The sequence below is a fragment of the Archocentrus centrarchus genome, chromosome 1 (assembly GCF_007364275.1).
Source record: "Archocentrus centrarchus isolate MPI-CPG fArcCen1 chromosome 1, fArcCen1, whole genome shotgun sequence".
In the NCBI taxonomy this organism is placed as follows: domain Eukaryota; kingdom Metazoa; phylum Chordata; class Actinopteri; order Cichliformes; family Cichlidae; genus Archocentrus; species Archocentrus centrarchus.
Window position 1 is genome coordinate 15,194,545 of NC_044346.1, and position 8,064 is coordinate 15,202,608.

Below are 8,064 nucleotides of genomic sequence, written 5' to 3' on the forward strand. Positions count from 1 at the left end.
GCACTTAGATGTAGAAGTACAGGAAAAACGTGCTTGTATGAAAGTGAGTGTGAACTGGTAAATGAAGACACTCAAGTAGAGTAGAAAGGGGAGAAAAAAAACAAAAAAAACAAAATCGATATACAAGAAAATTTATTTACCATTTAGCCTTTTCATGAGATTTATGTACAATTAGAAGGCAAACTGTACTTTTAAAACTTACTGGAATGTCTTGAACTGCTGGAGCGTAAAGCATAGCATCAGATTTCTGAAAAGGTTTAAAAAAAAAAAAAACAAATTTAAAATTTCATTACTGTTTTACAATAGGAAACAAAAACAAAACTAGTTACCAATAACATTTCTAATCAGCTTTAAATTAATCATATGAGCCTCTATAATTAATAGAGATTGTAATAACAAAAATGCAAAAAAAAAAAAAAAAAACTAGTTGTGTTTTTCAATGACAGCCAGAGAAAAATAAGTGAAATAGTCATCTTCAAAAAGCCTTCATTCTTGACCTTTGGATATTTAAACACACAGACACACACACACACACACACACACACACACACACACACACACACTCGTGAGGTAAGAGGGATGTTCAACCACCAACTTCTAACCAGTTCAAGTGGACATCTGGGCCAAAGTTGAAGAAATTCCTTCTACACTCTGAAGTTGATTTGTTAGTGAGAATGGGTTGGTTGGTTGGTTTTTTGGTTGGTTGGTTTTTTGGTTGGTTGGTTTTTTGGTTGGTTGGTTGGTTGGTTGGTTGACCAAAAAAATGCAAACAGCAGCCACTTCAATAGACACTACTATTAATTAGCACAAATAACAGCCTATCACATGGCAGTAACTCCTTGCACTTACACATGCGGATATGGTCAAGATGACCTGCTAGAAAGTGAGCATCAGAATGGGGAAAGGAAGGCAATTTAAGTGACTTGAATGTGTCATGGTTGTTGGATGATTGACGATTTGGAAAACACAGTCAGTGTAATGTCAAAAGGCTCCAGACTAGAGTTACAATTTGCTGCTGTATGAATACAATTGATTTGGTTGAAAGAACCTTAAGTATCAGTGAACAAAAATATGTAGATCCTACACCATAAACAGAAGTGTTATTCAAACATATAAAAGCTCAGCATACAACAGAACACCACATTCCCAGTTGTTTGGCACCTACGCTCACCTCAACAGCAGGTTTCAGCTGCTTCAAACAAGCCTGCAGCATGTCTTCTTGTTGCACATAATTAGCACATGTAGATGTACTCAAGAGGCTTTAAGAAAAACAAAAAACAGATTATTAGAATGAGGATTTTTATGCATTTTGTTTCATTTCATTGACATTTATGAGCTACTGGGGGTTTCATTGATAAGAAATAACAATACATTAAAAGTAACTGATTAAAATGCAGTTTCAGATCAATATATTTCCAAATTGGCCTCTTTCCCACCAACAGGGTTCCGGTGCCTTAATTTGAACCGTTAGGCGAGTTTTCCACCGCCGAAGCACTCGGTGCTCAGCCGAAAAAACGGGTTCAACCCCGGCCCTGCAAACTAGCTGGTCTCGAACCAAGAACGCGTGACGAAAGCGGCAGAAGGGCGTGACTCTGCCATCTCAACATCAAGTTTTCTACCATATTACATGTGTATTACATGAGAAAAGCAAAGCGATTTTCACGGCTGTGAATTAGGTTCTGCTCTAAGGCTGAACTTGCTGCTTTGTATCAGTTCATATCACAGATAAAAGGACACAAAGTGCGTACTTGTCGTCTTTGCTCTAATCGCTATCTGTGTTTACCTCTGTGCTGCACACAGATGCTGCAGTAGTTTGGTTTGGACCGTAAAACGTATTTGCAGCACGAGAAAGGGGAGCGTGTTCTCCCACGTTTGTGCGCTTCGGCTTCCGTGTCCAGACGAGGACCCGCCCACACTCATACGTAAAGGAGCCGTTCACAGAAACGCGGTGGGAACGCGGGCCCGATCTTTAGCGTTTTCGCCGGTTCATTGGGAACAGCACGAGCACTGGCACGCGAACCGGCTCCTCGGCGGTGGGAAAGTAGCAATTATGTAACTGATGCAATAATGTATTAAAGTTCAGACATTCAAATATAAATGATGCAAAATTAATCTATTTCCACCCATACTGTTACTACATATTCCCTGCTCAGTAAAGGAGTGCATTTTGCAGAGATGTTCAGCACTGCAGTCATGCACTGACAGTAAAAACAAACCTCTGTCAGTCCTAAGGTTTTACATATCAGGACACTTAAAATTAGATTAGGGCTGCAACGATTCATCGATTAACTCGATTAAATCGATTCTAAAAATTTATCGACACAAATTTACTGTGTCGATGCTTCGTTTAAACTCTGCAGCGCTCAGCTGTCTCGGTGTAAGCGGCGCTCCTCACTAGCATTAGCAGCATTAGTGCTGACGTTTTTTTGTGGGTTTATTGGGGGCTGGCAAACCAACATAGAACTGCATTACCGCCACCTACTGGACTGGAGTGTGAATCACTCACGTATACACAAGCACACATTCTAAAAAGCTCTCCGTCGCTGCGATGGATTTCATTTAACACAGAGTGGATCATCTAGAGTTGCCACCTGTCTCGTAAAATACAGAACCCCGTATGTTACGGGACTCCGTGGAATACGGCTCCGTAACATGCCGTGTTCCGTACTTTACGGGACGGGTGGCAACTGTCGCTGACATGCATTTCCACGCCTCCACTGCTCTCTGTGTGTCTGTGTGTGTTGTGTTCGCTGAGAATTTCAGCTGCTATTTTTGTCTTTACTTCAGCTGTAGCTACCAGAACTGGTTTGCTAGCGAGCGCGGGCCATTAGCACTAGCGATGGTTCGGTACCGGAAGGCCCGCCCCCCCAGGACCGAGGGGCTCCTTCAAAATATTTTTTATACTTTAATCCCTTATTAGTGACTAAATATAGACCTGCAGTAGAAACGTATTTTCGAGAATGCTTGTGAATACAAAGCATTACACCATTACTCACACATGCGCCATGGCTCCCGCAGCCGCTAGTTTTTCAAAACACTCATAGCAGGCAGCGGTTTTAACTGCGCAAGCGCAAAGAGGCGAAGCTGTGACGGTGAGCTCAAGTAGTGAAAAAGGAAACGTTTTTCCAGCGTCCAAAACAGCAGCTTTTTCTTTTAGTAACCACCATTAAATCTGTGAAACAGCTGGAGGTCCTTCATCAAGCACCTGATCAGCAAGTGTTAAGGTGAAGAAAAGAGAACTTTGTAGCTGCTCCATTCACCGCTGTTTGTTCACAGGCGAAAAACTGCAGTACGGAAGTTAAAATATGCAGATAAACTGTTAAAAAAAAGTATTTCTTATCCGATTACTCGATTAATCGCTGGAATAATCGATAGAATACTCGATTACTAAAATAATCGTTTTATGCAGCCCTAAATTAGATAAATATAACTTGAGACAACAGATGACATATTACACTGTGTCAAAATTTATTTACCAAAAAAAAATAAAATAAAATAAAATAAAATATATATATATATATATATATATATATATATATATATATATATATATATATATATATATATATATATATATATATATATATATATATATATATATATATATATAAAAATAATACAGAAGCTTTACGTTTAAGTATATCCCATGATTCAGTAGAACCACCTTTAGGAGAAGTAACTAGAAGCGTCCTTTTTCTGTATGATATAATTTGGCACCAGCCAGGAAGCAGGTGTAGCTAGCAACTCTGAGTTTGTTAACCCAGAGATGAGAGAAACTCTGGGTTTTCTTCAACAAACTGAGTTTCTCTCTGACTCCTCCCCTCCTGCTGCACCTGAACCAGCTGAGTGGCATGCCGATTCATTTCCTCATTCATAAAATCTCTGTCAAAGCTCAGACCGGAGCAAATTAATGATACAAGTTTCTGTGCTCACAAGCACTGAAATCACAGATTTGCAACTCCTTATTTAAAAAGGTCTCATCCTTGCAAATCTATACTGAAATATCTCAGATCTATCTAAGATGTGGACAGATTTTTAAAAGTTGGGACATTTCTTATAAAATGTTTGCCTTTACTGATAAAACTTTACATCCAATAAAGACTTGGAAAGCTGCTCTGCATTTGTTCAGTTAAATGTGAAAGTTACTTTTACCATTCATGAGTTATTCCACTCAGAGTTTATTATCAAACTCAGATTGTTCAAGCTGCTTCGTGGGAAAGGCCCCAGAAAACTGAAAACGTTTGCTTTTATAGAGGTGCTCACACTTACTGATGATCAGTGAATCAAGTGCGTTCAACTTGCAGCACCTGCCTACTAATTACCCTCTTTGTATTGTATGTATTATCTCAGGTTATATTTACCCACTTGAAAAGACATAGTAAGGACTAGAATTTTATTATGTCCTGATATGTAAAACCTTAGAATTTAAAAGAGGATGTACTTTCTTTTTACCAGCACTGTAAATTTCTGTTCATTTGTTGGCATTTTAGAAAGTCAACCTTTCAAAAGTTATGGAGCTGTTTTGTTGTTTTCCCACATTAAGAAGCCATTTTTTTTGGTTGCAGTTGTGACACCTTGTTTTTACATTTAATACAACTATAAACATTTTTTTCCCTGGCATGAATTTTATTTTTCTTGTATGTTTAGTTTCTTTTGCAGCTACATGATTTTTTTTTTTTTTTTAGCACCTACAGTGCTAAGCAAATTTATTAAACCACCACCCCAGTGTAAGGTTTATGTCACAGGAGCCCTAAATTAACAGTATTGTAATTACTAATACTATTACTATTAGATTAAGGTGCCAAATTAGTTATTCACTTGCATTCCTGAGCAGAGGTTTTAGTGGTTGAATGTTATGCTTGATTCATTTCTGACTTCCCCGAGTGGTCCAGTGTGTCAGCTCATATTTGGGTATAAAAATGTGGATTCAGCTCATTATTTCCCTAATAAACAAGAACATAATCTTCAGTTTTAAACAAGATTGACAGATTTCTAAAATATTTGTCTGGTTTTATGACAAGTGGTCTAGTAAACTTGTTAAGCACTGTATATTCATTTTTAAACAAATCACACACTGTATGCCTACCTCAGAACTAAGAAACAAAGCCACACCTGAGTTTTGTGGCTCTCTCGGCACAGCTTGCAGGTCGGATGGAACTGGACACCTCTCTAGAAATTGCACAAGAAAATGTTAGTTCATCATCCTGTATGACAGTGTTCATAAATATGCAATGGAAGTCAATGAAATTGAAAAACAAACAAACAAAAAAAAAAAAAAAAAAAAAAACACACGTCCAGCTATTTTTGTGTAAAATTTTGTCTCAGACACTAAAAACATTTTGCATATTCTGGAAACAAACAAACGGAAATGCTGAGCAGCTAAAATGTTTGTGAGGTCCCAAACACACACAGGGCGTTGTGAAAGGAAGAGGTGATGTAACACTGGTAAATTCTTTATTTATTGCTGAATGGCCATAAGAGACACAATTCTGTATTTTCTCTGGAGTAGGCAAAATTTTCTTCCACATTTTTTGCATTCTGCCTTGAGTCAGTCCTTTGTGACTGCTCATCTGCTCGTCTCTGCGCTCCTTATATTTTAAAGCTAACGCTGTTCTCTTTTACCTATTTTCTGTGTCTACTATCCAGCAATAGAATGAGTATGAAATACTGAAACATTTCTCCTCGTATCCGCGTGGGTTTTCTCCCACAGCATGTAGTTAGTGGGGTTAGGTCAGGGGTCGGCAACCTGTAATCCGGAAAGAGGCATTTGAACCCGGTTTCCACGGAAAACAAAACAGTGAGAGTCGCAAATACTAGCGGAAGCCGGTAGCGGCTACCGCGAGTGACGCATATATTGAGAAACGAAAATAAATAAATAGATAAATAAAATAGATAGAATAGAATAGATTGTATTTTAATAAAATGATTGTATTTTAATATTTCAAGATCACAATAATGTTCCAGTTTAAAACTACAACAAAAACCGAACTGACAAAAATAAAATGCACTTCAATTGGATACTTTTAATTTACTTCCGCGAGCCGCACAGAGCCGCAGATTAAGCCTGGATGAGCTGCGGGTTGCCGACCCCTGGGTTAGGTTAATGGTGTTACCCCTGCGACAGACTGGTAACCTGTCCAGGGTGTAAGCTACCTCTTGTCCTTTGACAGATGGGATATGCTCCACCCACCCACCCCACGCGACCCCGAAAAGGATATGTGGAAGAGAATGGATGAATGGTTTCCAAGCTGTTGTTCTGCGGTGCTAAAAATCCTTATTTAAAATTTTAAAACTGACCATAAACACAGTATCAAACAAAGACTGAACTGTAATTTTGTCTATATTTACTTTAAATATCATTCAGAAAGGAAAGTTGTCTCGTTACTAATGAGGTGCAGTCACTCAAAATCAACAACTTGGTTTCACACAGCGGAACTCACAATTATGTTTAGTCCAAAAACAGCTACATTCATCAAGAGGAAAAGCTTTCTGCTAGTCTTCCTCACTGAGATATGATTAACTATTTTTAAAAGGTTTAAGTTACCAAGACCACAGTCTTTTCCTAAACCTAACCCTTTTTATTGCTATTCCCTCTGACGGAAGGTCAAAGTACCCAGGATGTGCCCTGACTCTCACAGCTGAGATAAACTCCAGCATTTACCAGGTCCTCCTGGAGGAAACCGAGACATTCCGAGGCCAAATATAATACAGTGCAATATAATCTCCCCGAGGTCCCAGCTGGGTGTGCCCAGAACAACCACCGATGGAAGGCACCCACCCCAACTAGAATCCCAAATCATTATAGCTGTACTCTGGTTTCATTCTGGATGTGCAAACTGAGGTCCTCATCCTACCTCTAACATGGGATTTATACAGTGCTTAGCAAATTTATTTGACACCACCCAATGTAAGCTGCTCTAAACTAACAGTACTAGTAATCACCAAAATAATTTTTATGTTTCTGTAACAGTTAATCCACCAGCATGCAAAAACTCACAGTTTGTGTGCAGGGAGGAGGTAAATTCTGGAGTTGTTTACAACTTTAACATCTTTGCACAAAAGGACAAGAGCGTGATGGCAGTGTAAACTGCATTCCAGGCAGAAACAACTGCACTGTATTGCTAACACAGCACCCCCTCGCTCTGCAAGCATCTGCAAAGACGGAACGCTCACACAAAGCTAGTGAAGAATCTGGAGTGATGTCAGAGCCGAGTCTATGCCAGTAGCCAGAGGCTCATCTTCCAACAAGTAACAAAGGCAGCGATGAGCAGTCAGGCTTGTAACCTTGTGGCCTTCATTTCTCCCTGTACATGTTTATAAAGTAGACTTGCTGTGGTGATCAATTTGAAGTCTCGCTGGGCTGCTTTGTGTTCAAACCTAAACACTAAAACAAAGATAGTATGTGTGAGCTCATTAGGATAGAGATTTGTGTCACTCTCTGAGCCTGTAGCCTAAGGTTTATATTGTTAAATGGTAATTATGTGACAATGCATAACGCAAATGTAACACTTTTTTTTCCCGGCAAGTAATTAAGTAATGCGCTGCATTACTTTAAGAAAAGTAAAGAGTAATGTGTGAGTTGCTTTTTTCTTTCTGAAACCCTGCGCTGTAACCTGATGTGCACCTCCCTAGAAATATAAACCAAACATGTCATCAGCACAGCCCACAACAAATGCGATTGGCCCTTTTGGTACCTGCGCATTGCCAGCTACTACTTTTTCTACTGCTGCCATACTTCAAACACACTGGAAGAGAACTGATCAACTTGGAGACAGAAATCCCACTCCCAGCTAGTGTAATGCTTGTAAAACTGCAAAGCAACAAAAGCCCACCATGCACAACTTTAAATACTGACAACAGCGTTGAGTAAGTATAAATTAAGCTTTAGGCTGAACCCAAACACCCCACAGGCAGAGCTTCACTTTGACCACTTGTGCCTGTGAATCTACTGAAAAATTGTTTGCGGGGGGAGGAAAAAAATAAAATAAAATAAAAATCAGGGGCATCGTGAAAGTCAAAGCAGAGTATGTCTGGGCATTTTCGCTAACGTGCTGAACTGAAGCG